Raw genomic sequence first — 12,529 nt, 5'->3', positions numbered from 1 at the left:
GAGATGCAGAGGTAGCGTGCCGACGGCGATCACATTGACCTTGGAACCATTCCCAACGCGCATCGTCACCTCGTCCTTTGCCAGTTTCCGCTTATTCCGCAGCCCCTGTTTTGAGTTACAAATGTGAGCAACTGCACCGGTATCAAATACCCAGGAGCCACTACGGGCACTAGTAAGGTACACATCAATTACATGTATATCACATATACCTTTGGTTTTGCCGGCCTTCTTATCCGCTAAGTACTTAGGGCAGTTCCGCTTCCAGTGACCGCTTCCCTTGCAATAAAAGCACTCAGTCTCGGGCTTGGGTCCATTCTTTGGCTTCTTCCCGGCAGCTTGCTTGCCGGGCGCGGCAACCTCCTTGCCGTCCTTCTTGAAGCTCTTTTTACCCTTGCCTTTCTTGAACTTAGTGGTTTTATTGATCATCAACACTTGATGTTCCTTCCCGACTTCTACCTCCGCTGATTTCAGCATAGCAAATACTTCAGGAATGGTCTTTTCCATCCCCTGCATATTGAAGTTCATCACAAAGCTCTTGTAGCTTGGTGGAAGCGACTGGAGGATTCTGTCAATGACCGCATCATCCGGGAGATTAACTCCTAGCTGAGTCAAGCGGTTATGCAACCCAGACATAGTGAGTATGTGCTCACTGACAGAACTGTTTTCCTCCATCTTACAGCTGAAGAATTTGTCAGAGACTTCATATCTCTCGACCCGGGCATGAGCTTGGAAAACCATTTTCAGCTCTTCGAACATCTCATATGCTCCATGTCTCTCAAAACGCTTTTGGAGCCCCGGCTCTAGGCTGTAAAGCATGTCGCACTGAACGAGGGAGTAGTCATCGAATCGTGCCTGCCAAGCGTTCATAACATCTTGTTCTGCAGGGAGAACGGGTGCGTCACCAAGCGGTGCTTGTAGGACATAATCTTTCTTGGCAGCTATGAGGATGATCCTCAGGTTCCGGACCTAGTCCGTATAGTTGCTGCCATCGTCTTTCAGCTTAGTTTTCTCTAGGAACGCGTTGAAGTTGAGGACTACGTTGGCCATTTGATCTACAAGACATATTGCAAAGATTTTAGACTAAGTTCATGACAATTAAGTTCAACTAATCAAATTATTAGTGAACTCCCACTTAGATTAGACATCCCTCTAGTTATCTAAGTATTACATGATCCGAGTTAAACTAGACCGTGTCCGATCATCACGTGAGACGGACTAGTCAACATCGGTGAACATCTTCATGTTGATCGTATCTTCTATACGACTCATGCTCGACCTTTCGGTCTTCTGTGTTCCGAGGCCATGTCTGTACATGCTAGGCTCGTCAAGTCAACCTAAGTGTTTGCATGTGTAAATCTGTCTTACACCCGTTGTATGTGAACGTCTGAATAAAACACCCGATCATCACGTGGTGTTTTGAAACAGCGAACTGTCGCAACGGTGCACAGTTAGGGGGAACACTTCTTGAATTTATTGTGAGGGATCATCTTATTTACTACCGTCGTTCTAAGTAAACAAGATGCAAAACATGATAAACATCACATGCAATCAAATAATAAACGTGACATGATATGGCCAATATCACATAGCTCCTTTGATCTCCATCTTGGGGCTCCATGATCATCTTGTCACCGGCTTGACACCATGATCTCCATCATCATGATCTCCATCATCGTGTCTCCATGAAGTTGCTCGCCAACTATTACTTCTACTACTATGGCTAACGCGTTTAGCAATAAAGTAAAGTAATTTACATGGCGTTTCTTGATGACACGCAGGTCATATAAAAGAATAAAGGCAACTCCTATGGCTCCTGCCGGTTGTCATACTCATCGACATGCAAGTCGTGATTCCTATTACAATAGCATGAACATCTCATACATCACATATAGATCATTCATCATTCATCACAACTTTGGCCATATCATATCACAAACCACTTGCTGCAAAAACAAGTTAGACGTCCTCTAATTGTTGTTGCAAGTTTTACGTGGCTGAATTAGGGTTCTAGCAAGAACGTTTTCTTACCTACGTTAAAGCCACAACGTGATTTGTCAACTTCTATTTACCCTTCATAAGGACCCTGTTCATCGATTCCGCTCCAACTAAAGTAGGAGAGACAGACACCCGCCAGCCACCTTATGCAACTAGTGCATGTTAGTCGGTGGAACCGGTCTCACGTAAGCGTACGTGTAAGGTTGGTCCGGGCCGCTTCATCCCACAATACCGCTGAAGCAAGAAAGGACTAGTAACGGCAAGAAAGTTGACAAATCTACGCCCACAACATATTGTGTTCTACTCGCGCAAGAAGAACTACGCATAGACCTAGCTCATGATGCCACTGTTGGGGAACGTTGCAGAAAACAAAAATTTTCCTACTCGTTTCACCAAGATCATCTAGGAGTTCATCTAGCAACGAGTGATCAGATGCATCTACATACCTTTGTAGATCGCGCACGGAAGCGTTCAAAAGAACGGTGATGATGTAGTCGTACTCGACGTGATCCAAATCACCGATGACCAGCGCCGAACGGACGGCACCTCCGCATTCAACACACGTACGGAACAGCCACGTCTCCTCTTCTTGATCCAGCAAGGGAGGGAGGAGAGGTTGAGGGAGATGGCACCAGCAGCAGCACGACGGCGTGGTGTTGATGGAGCTGCAGTACTCCGGCAGAGCTTCGCTAAGCACTATGGAGGTGGAGGAGGTGTTGGGGAGGGAGAAGGAGGCAACCAAAGGCCAGGGCGTTCAGGTATGAAGTCCCTCCTCTCCCCCACTATATATAGGGGTGCCAAGGGGGGTGGCCGGCCCTAGGAGATCCAATCTCCTAGGGGGTGCGGCGGCCAAGGGGGGTTTTCCCTCCCCCCAAGGCACCTAGGAGGTGCCTTACCCTCCTAGGACTCTTGCCCCCTTAAACCCTAGGCGCATGGGCCTATGTGGGGCTGGTTCCCTTGGCCCATTAGGCCAAGGCGCACCCCCTTACAGCCCATGTGGCCCCCCGGGGCAGGTGGACCCACCCGGTGGACCCCGGGACCCTTCCGGTGGTCCCGGTACAATACCGATAACCCCGAAACTTGTCCCGATGCCCGAAACAGGACTTCCCATATATAAATCTTTACCTCCGGACCATTCCGGAACTCCTCGTGACGTCCGGGATCTCATCCGGGACTCCGAACAACATTCGGGTTACTGCATATACATATCCCTACAACCCTAGCGTAACCGAACCTTAAGTGTGTAGACCCTACGGGTTCGGGAGACAAGCAGACATGACCGAGATGACTCTCTGGTCAATAACCAACAGCGGGATCTGGATACCCATGTTGGCTCCCACATGCTCCACGATGATCTCATCGGATGAACCACGATGTCGAGGATTCAATCAACCCCGTACGCTATTCCCTTTGTCTATCGATATGTTACTTGCCCGAGATTCGATCGTCGGTATCCCAATACCTCGTTCAATCTCGTTACCGGCAAGTCACTTTACTCGTACCGTAATGCATGATCCCGTGACCAGACACTTGGTCACTCTGAGCTCATTATGATGATGCATTACCGAGTGGGCCCAGTGATACCTCTCCGTCACACGGAGTGACAAATCCCAGTCTTGATCCATGTCACCCAACAGACACTTTCGGAGATACCCGTAGTCTACCTTTATAGTCACCCAGTTACGTTGTGACGTTTGGCATACCCAAAGCACTCCTACAGTATCCGGGAGTTACACGATCTCATGGTCTAAGGAAAAGATACTTGACATTAGAAAACTCTAGCAAACGAACTATACGATCTTGTGCTATGTTTAGGATTGGGTCTTGTCCATCACATCATTCTCCTAATGATGTGATCTCGTTATCAATGACATCCAGTGTCCATAGTCAGGAAATCATGACTATCTGTTGATCAACGAGCTAGTCAACTAGAGGCTCACTAGGGACATGTTGATGTCTGTTATTCACACATGTATTACGATTTCCAGATAACACAATTATAGCATGAATAAAGACAATTATCATGAACAAGGAAATATAATAATAATGCTTTTATTATTGCCTCTAGGGCATATTTCCAACATTGAGGTCCACTTACATCCGATGTGAAGCGCACCCCACTTTCCGTCTAAGAAAATTTATGTCCGACAAAAGAAAATCATGAAGTGCGCTTGCTCGTCCGATGCGGTGTGGTTTTTCGTCTGAAGCAGTGCACTCCACCTCGTTTGGGAAAATTTACGTCCCACAAAAAAACCATGCAGTGCACTTGTCCATCTAACGAAGTGCGGTATTTCGTCTAAAGCAGTGCCTTCTTCTTTCCCCGTCCGAGAAAAGATACGTCTAAACAAAAAGAAACCATGAAGTGCACTTGCCCATCTAATGAAGTGTGGTAAGCAGTGCGTTCTTCTTTTCTCGTCCGAGAAAAAATACGTCTAAACAAAAAGAAACCATGCAGTACACTTGCCCATCTGATGCAGTGCGGTATATTTGTCTGAAGCAATGCGTTCTTCTGTCCGATGCAGTAAATACGACGATTTTGGTCTCGCGAAGAACAGAGTGTCCGCTTTTCGGTAAAATCAAAACTACTCTTAAACCGTAAGGAATTAGAGAGAGTGTTCTACATGAAAAAGTTGCGTCTCGTCGATATCTTTCCAATGGCGTCTGATTTGAATCATTCCGACCAGCCGTTCGTAAAAAATTCACGAAAAAACAGCCGCTGCCTCTCGAAGTCAGCTGCACGATTTTCCAAATTAACTAAAAACCATAAGGAATCTCAAAACCATTTCAACATATGAAAGTTGCGCCTTGTCCGTAGCTTTCCAACGGCATATAACACGCCTTGTTTCGACAAACGGTTCAAAAATTGGAGCAAAAACAGTACCGAAAATTTCAAAAAATTTGAAAAACAGAGTTCCGCGATTTAGTAAATTTGAAACTGCTCTTCAACCGTAACGAATTAGAGAAAGATTTATATATGAAAAAGATGCGCCTCGACGGTATCTATCCAACGGCGTATCATTTGCTTCATTCCGACAAGCGGTTTAGAAAAAAACGCGAAAAAACGCTCGCTGCCACTCGTCATCCGCCGCACCATTTTCAAAACTGCTCTTAAACCGTGTGGAATCTCGAAATGTGTTCAACATGTCAAAGTTGCGCCTAATCCATAGCTTTTCAACGGTATATTACACGCCTCATTCCGATAAACGGTTAAAAAATTAGAGCAAAAACAATACCAAAAAAATAATGCGTACAATTTTTTCCGACGAGAAGTTCACTAGTCTCTATTGCAGTGCTCGTCGTCAAAATGATGCAGTGCGCTTCTGTTGAGCGTGCAGTGCCGAAGTGGTGTGCAGAATAGTTATTCTGCTAATATTAGCAGAATAGACCGTCTGTATATATATCCAGTTGGATATGAGTGATCATGAATTACTATTGTTGACGTTACCCTTGAGGTAAATGAGTTGGGAGGCAAAATTATAAGCTGATATCTTTCTACGTGTCTGACTGAAACTTTTGCTCCATATATATGGCATGAGTGTCAGCAATCATAGAAGTCTAAATGATAGTTGAGTATGTGGACTTGCTAAACAAGAGCTCCTACATGAGACTCTCCCTGGAAATATGATGAATTGCAATTGCCTTGTTGACCGAGAACATAGTTTGTTAGTTTTCAAGAAAGTTTATGCCTTATACTTTGTTGTCGTGATGAATTGTTACTTGCTCATGAGAAGTTTTATGATAATAATGTATTGCTGCTATGATATTGATCATGATGCTACTATGTTTGTATTTTTTTTTATCGACACCTCTCTCTCTCTAAACATGTGGTCATGAGTATCAATATCGGCTTTCACTTGAGCACAAGCGAGGTCTAAGCTTGGGGGAGTTGATACTGTCATACGGTATCGGTTGACAAGTAGTAGGAGAGAGCAAGTGGGTCGTAGGCCTAGGTTGTGTTGGGCCGCATGTGGCCTAGGAACTAGCATGTTGTACTTAACCCTATCGGGCTGAACAGATAGACAAGAAATGAGATATCTCTGAAATCATTCTCACCTATTTCGTCTACCTCTCTCCCTTGCTCCACTCCTCATCCCGATTCTCCCTCCTGTGTGGCCGATCCCCTTTCCTAGGGTTAGGGTCATCACAATTGGTATCTAGAGCCACAAATTCTTCTCCTCCGCTGCCAATCCACGCCGTCGCACCCATATCCTCTTGGAAAATCGGTAACATCCACTGCATCAGGTGCGGATTTGCTTCGGTGAATTTGCACAAAATCCTGTGGAGGGTTCGATTTGCTCGGAGCGGGAGCAATGGCACCGTCCAAGGCTTCTGCGCAGACGCGGCACCTCATGGCTGCCATGGAGAACCAAACGTCCAACCTCACAACCCTCATGGAGAAGTTGCTCGAGCGTTTCGACAAGGAGAAGGCGGAGGCGGGGAAGCACGCCGAGGTGCAGGGCACCTTCAACAGCCAAGTCTCCCACGAATTACAGAGCCTCTTGAAGCAGATCGGCCTCACCCAGGCTGATGTGGACGATGTCCGCAGGGTTATCTCATTCTCGGCCTCGACATCTCCTTCCCCAAGTTCAGTGGTCCACAACCCGTTCGCGGTAACGCTCCACAAGTCGGCGATTAAGGAAGGGCCCCAGCAGCACTTGCCCCCTCCACCTCCACCAGCCCCGCATACCGCACCTCCTCCGAGTGCGCTTTCTATTCCACAAGCGTTGGCCGGCAACCAGCAGTTCGCGCGGCTGGCGAACGACGGGCCACCGCTCCTCAATTGCCCTGATCAACACCAGTGGCAAACCGACCGCCATCACCAGCAACAACCTCGAGAGGATTCCTTCACCAAGCCGCCGAAACACAATTTCCCCCGCTTCGACGGCGAGTGTCCGTGTGTCTGGCTCGATCGTTGCCTGGTATATTTTGAGCTATACCGCGTGCCACAACACAATTGGGTAGCCACGGCATCACTCTATGTGGAAGGACATGCCGCGTTGTGGCTCCGCGCCTTCCGCCAACAGAATCCGGTTCTGAATTGGGAGATGTTCAGAAGAGCACTCGAGGAGGAATTCGGACCAGAGGAATTTGAGTCCATGATGCACAACCTTCTGCAGCTGCGACAAACAGGCATTGTGGTGGAGTACCGATAGCAATTCGAGGTTTACATGTACATTTTTCTCGTCTTGGATGCCACACTCAGTCCCAAGTTCTTCATCACACAATTTTTGTTGGGCCTCAAGGATGAACTGCGTGCAGCCGTGCGCATCCAAGCATCGATGAGTATCAGAAGAGCAACCGTTTTTGCCCGAATTCAGGAAGAAGAACTGGAAAGTCAGTGTGCCTGTCCATGGCATATACCCCCAAGCAGGCCAGCTCCTTTGCCTTATACAACACTGCAGCCCGGTCGACCACCACCACCTCCACCTCCACTGCTCGCGGCGCCCGCAGCGCGCCCAAATGCCGCACCCAAGCCAGCCATCGACGATTCGGCAGGGAGCGTCAGTTACGCGACTACAGACGTCAACACGGGCTTTATTTTCGTTGTAGGGAGAAGTACTCCCGCGAGCATCAGTGTAAGCGCTCCGCCCAGCTCCTCACCATCGAGGTTGGTGATTATGGGGAAGTGCTCTTGGACGATGCAGTCCAAGCACTAGAGTTGTTGGATGCACCAATGACTAAAGATCCAGCATGCTATCTTCTGCCAGCCCATGCCGTGGAAGGAACAAAAGCAGTAGCTTCGTCAACTCCTCGTTCGTTGCTCGCATGGTAGTTGTCACCACTGATATTCGACCATTGATAGTTCATGTCACTAATGTACATCGACTACACTGCACTAAGATTGTGCCCCAACTGCAATGGAAGACACAAGAACAGGAATTCGGCACAGATATGCGCGTACTCGACTTGGGGGTGTATGATGTTGTACTGGGAGTGGATTGGCTCGCCCAGCACAACCCAATGTAGTGCAATTGGTAGAAGAAGACGATGCAATTCGACCGAGAGGGCATCGCGGTACACTTGACAGGTGTCCGTTCAGACAAACAACCAACATTGTTGCGCTGGATGTTGCGTCCCTCTGGCAGATGGAAGAAGCAAAAGAGATTTGGGTCGCTGCACTGCTAGAAAGTCAAACCCAATCGCCACACTTGGCAGAAGAACCAATTCCTCCTGTCATTCAACGCATGTTGACAGATTTTCATGATGTGTTTGCTGAGCCTACGGAGCTACCCCCACACCGGCAGTATGATCATGCATTCACACTCGAGCCAGGAACAACACCGGTCAATTGTCGCCCTTACCGCTACTCTCCATTACAGAAAGGCAAAATTGAGCGCCAAGTTGCGGAGATGTTGCACATTGGGTTGATCACCCATAGCATGAGCCCGTTTGCAGCCCACGTCCTGCTCGTGAAGAGGAAGGACGGAACATGGTGATTCTGCGTCAATTACAGACGCTTGAACACAGTCACCATCAAGTACAAATTCCCCCTTCCAGTCATCAACGAACTCCTCGATGAACTTGCCGGAGCAGCATTCTTCTCCAATATCGATCTCCGTGTCGGTTACCATCAGATTCGTATGTGTGAAGGAGACGAGCATAAAACGGTTTTCAAAACCCACCATGGGCATTTCCAGTTCCGCATCATGCCTTTTGGAGTCACCAAAAAACCACTAACGTTCCAATGTGTGATGAACTATATCTTCAAGGATGAAAATCGTAAGTTTGTCATTTCGTTTATTGATGACATCTTTGTTGGGGATATAACTATTTGTGTAAGCCGCCCAGGAGGGGTCGGGTTACGCAAAGAAGACTCATCAGAGAGAAGCCCAAGACCAAGCATGAAGATGGCGGTTCAATAAAGGGTCTAAGGCCCGCAGGTGGATTAAAGCCCATAGTGGTAAACTGTCATGAAGATATGACTTGTAACGTAAGGTAGAATTAACTAGTCACCGAGCCGGACACTGTCTATGAGCCGGCCGGGACTCTATAGGCCGCAGGGCGTCCACCCGTGTATATAAGGGGGCGACTCGCTAGCGGCTTAGGGTAAGAAACAACTCATCGAGAATCGGGCATAGCGTATCTCGCTCCCTGGTCATCGAAACATCAAGCAATACCAACCCAACTAGACGTAGGACTTACCTTCATCGTAAGGGGCCGAACTAGTATAAACCTCTCGTGTATCTTGTCCTAATTAACCCCTTCAAGCTTCCTAAGTTGCCATGGCTCCATGACTAAGTCCTTTCACTAGGACATCTAATGTGACAATTCCACGACAGTTGGCACCCACCGTGGGGCCAGCGCATGGTGGATTTGAATTCTGGAAGGGCAACTTCGAAGGGCTCAAGGGGTACGCAGTGGGCCGGATGACCAAGAGTCGTCGCGGCAAGATCTACATCGACGATGAAGGCTGGGGCCCCGACGCCGGCTCAATTGAGTACGGGTACCAGGTCCCCTTCGGCGGAATCCACGTCTTCATCGGCCGGATTGGTGAGCCGGGCCCTGAGCCGGACAACTGCACCGACCTCGTCGAGACGGCTCAGCGTGCGAGACTCGCCCGAGTTCAACCCGGCATGAAGCATGTCTTTGTGGGCTGCATCCACGGAGAAGAACTTTCTGAAGGATCTGAAGATGGTGGTGAGACGGCCGTCCTCTCTGACAGTGATTCGTCCGCCGGTTCAACAGATTCGCTGTATCAAGTGCAAGATGGCGTGCTTGGGGCCTGTTCTGATGGCTCCAGTACTCCGGACCCCTATGAGCCGCCAAGCTGGGTAGGAGTCTTCATGGCTGGGACTCAACCCAACCAAAATTCTACAGCCACTGCTGCAATAACGTCCGGAACAGGAGCGGCCGGGGTAGGAGGCCCTGTGCGCCCACCGCCTCAGGTGCTGATAGATCTCATGGATAAGCTTACGGCCTTGTTAACCGCCACGGTTATTCTGGCAAATAAAGATGAGCATGATACGGAGGTGGCACGGGTGCGCGAGGAAATAGCTCGGGCCAAGGAGGCCTTGGCAGCTGAGGACACCAGGTTAGCCACAGAACGGGCGGCTTTGGATGCACGGGCGCAGCAGCTCCAGTCAGAGGCTTTCCAGCTTACGATGAACCTGAACGCATCTAATGAGGTGATGAGAAGGAGGCACTAGAAAACTCAATCCCATTTGCCTCCGATTTATGACCCTCAGAATCTTTTCGCTACACCCGGGGCTGGCCCAAGTAACCCGCCAGATGCAAATCAGTTTATGACAGCCGGAGCAGGAGGACCGACTCAGCCTCGGGAGATGGCACCTCTTCATGGGAACATGGCACCGCCCCGTTATGTGCCGATACCGCCGAGTCACTTTTCCAACCCCATGGAGAACTTAATCGCAACATCGGCGCGTTTGGCGGCTCTCCCAGTGGATGGTGATGATCCGACAGTGGTGGATACCCGGAGGATCAGGGAACTTGTCCAGACGGCCCTGCCTCAGCAAGAGACTTATTCTTATAGCCGGGACAGGATTCATTCGACTCCTGCGCCTTGGTTGGCACTGCCTCGTCAAAACCGGAGTCCAAGTTACAGCAGGCACATGGAGTCAGAAGCTTTGTCAAGCAACACCCAGCGCCGGAACCAGCCCGATGGCTATAACCCGGTACAAGATCGGATACGTCAGGAGAACGAGCGGGCGACTCAGCTAGTGGCTCAACAGACGGCTCATCAAGATTTCCCAGAATATCCGATGACTTCCGTTGAGACGGGAGTGGCTACTAGAACCGGCGGTGTTCCTTGTTTGGTGCCGGCTCTGCATAATGTACGCCTACCCATGGACTTCAAGGGACCTCAAAAGGTGCCGAATTACACAACCGATTTACAGCCCGGGGCGTGGATCGAAAGTTATGAGATGGCCATGGAGGTGTTGGAGGTCAGCGATGCAGCAATGGCTAAATACTTCACCATGATGTTAGATGGAATGGCTCGGTCCTGGTTAAAGGGCTTGCCACCCAATTCCATTAATTCGTGGGTAGAGCTAAAGGCCCGTTTCATCCAGAACTTCAAGGACACTTGCAAGTAATCTATGTCGATTATGGATTTGACAAATTGTAAGTAGGACGAGGGTGAATCCACGACTCACTGGGTACGCCGGGTCAAGGAGATAATATATTCGTCTGACAAGATGGATGCTGGCTCTGTAGTCCTTATGTTGGAAAAGAACTGCCGCTTTGAGCCGCTGAGGCAGAAACTGGGGCGCCTTAAGTGTGATTGCAACGATATGGGTACGCTGATGGCAGCTTTAGTCAAATACGCCGACTCTGATAGTACCAAGGATCCCGCGTCTGATGAGGAAAAGACAGGGGAGGGAAAGAAGAACGGCAAAGGAAAGGGACAACAGCATAACCCGATGAATCAAGGAGGCAACAAGCGTAAGGCCGAGGGTAACCCGGAGTTTGTAGCCAACGCCAATGCACAGGGTAACAATCAGAGACGTAAGGGCAAACCGCCCCCTCGATCTGGCGGGTCAGGCCCATCTCTTGAGCAGCTACTCAATGAGCCGTGCCCGAGACATGGCACCCGAGAACGAACCGCCACCCACTTATGGAAAGATTGTGCGATCATGAAGGCTTTTAAGAATTCTAACACGTTTGATGGCAATCATGTGTCGGGCGGCGGCTCAGGAGCTGGCGGTTTTCATGGCCCGGGTGGCGGTTCAAGTTCTGGCTTTCATGGACATCAGGGCGGTTATAATCAGCAGCAATCTGGTCAAGGGGAATAACAGCAACAACAATTGGGTTATCAAAGCCATCCAAAGCAGCTGAATAGTGGGCAGTATCATGTGTTTACCACTAGCTTATGCAAACGTGACCAGAAGGTTCATAAGAGGGCCGTAAATTCTGTTGAGCCGGCGGTTCCCCGTTATTTGAGGTGGTCAGAACATCCCATTGTGTGGAGCAGGGAAGATCACCCCCTCCGGGTTGATAATCCGGGTCAGTTAGGCTTGGTGGTAGCTGTCGGCATTCTGGGAACGGGGGTCCCCAGACTTGCCTACCTGCGGCGTGGCTCAAGGGGCAGCCCAGCACGGCCCATCTTCATCAGCACGAGCTCAAGACCCTCGCAAGGGACCAAGCCTCGCAGGGTGGACGACAGGAAGCTTCCTCAGGCATGGCCTCGTCAGTCTGGCTCGCGAGGAGGCGGAGAGATCAAGGCGGGGTACCTCACGAGGTGCCCATGATGCAAGCCATGACGACCAAGGGCGCCAGGCGGGCGCCATCCTGCGCAGTGTCCTCCTTTCCTCTTTGGTGCAAAGGAAGCAAGCGCAGGCGAGAGCATCAAGCAAAGGCATCCGTTTCGGTGCAACAAGACCGAGACCGTCGCAACGGCAGGAAGGAAGTCATTATGAAGCCCAAGCCGGCATCACCACCAGAGCATTTGACAGGCGAGGACCAACTTTAGTCAGGATAAGTGTACTAGATGTTCCCCTTCAAAATGACCAATTGTTGGCGCCCTTCCCGCTCAATATTTGGGAAGAGGCCCAGGGCCTTTGCCTATAAATAGGAC

This window comes from Triticum dicoccoides, chromosome 1B (assembly GCF_002162155.2).
Source record: "Triticum dicoccoides isolate Atlit2015 ecotype Zavitan chromosome 1B, WEW_v2.0, whole genome shotgun sequence".
Lineage (NCBI taxonomy): Eukaryota > Viridiplantae > Streptophyta > Magnoliopsida > Poales > Poaceae > Triticum > Triticum dicoccoides.
The sequence above is the reverse complement of the archived record's forward strand: the minus strand, read 5'-3'. Positions refer to the sequence as shown.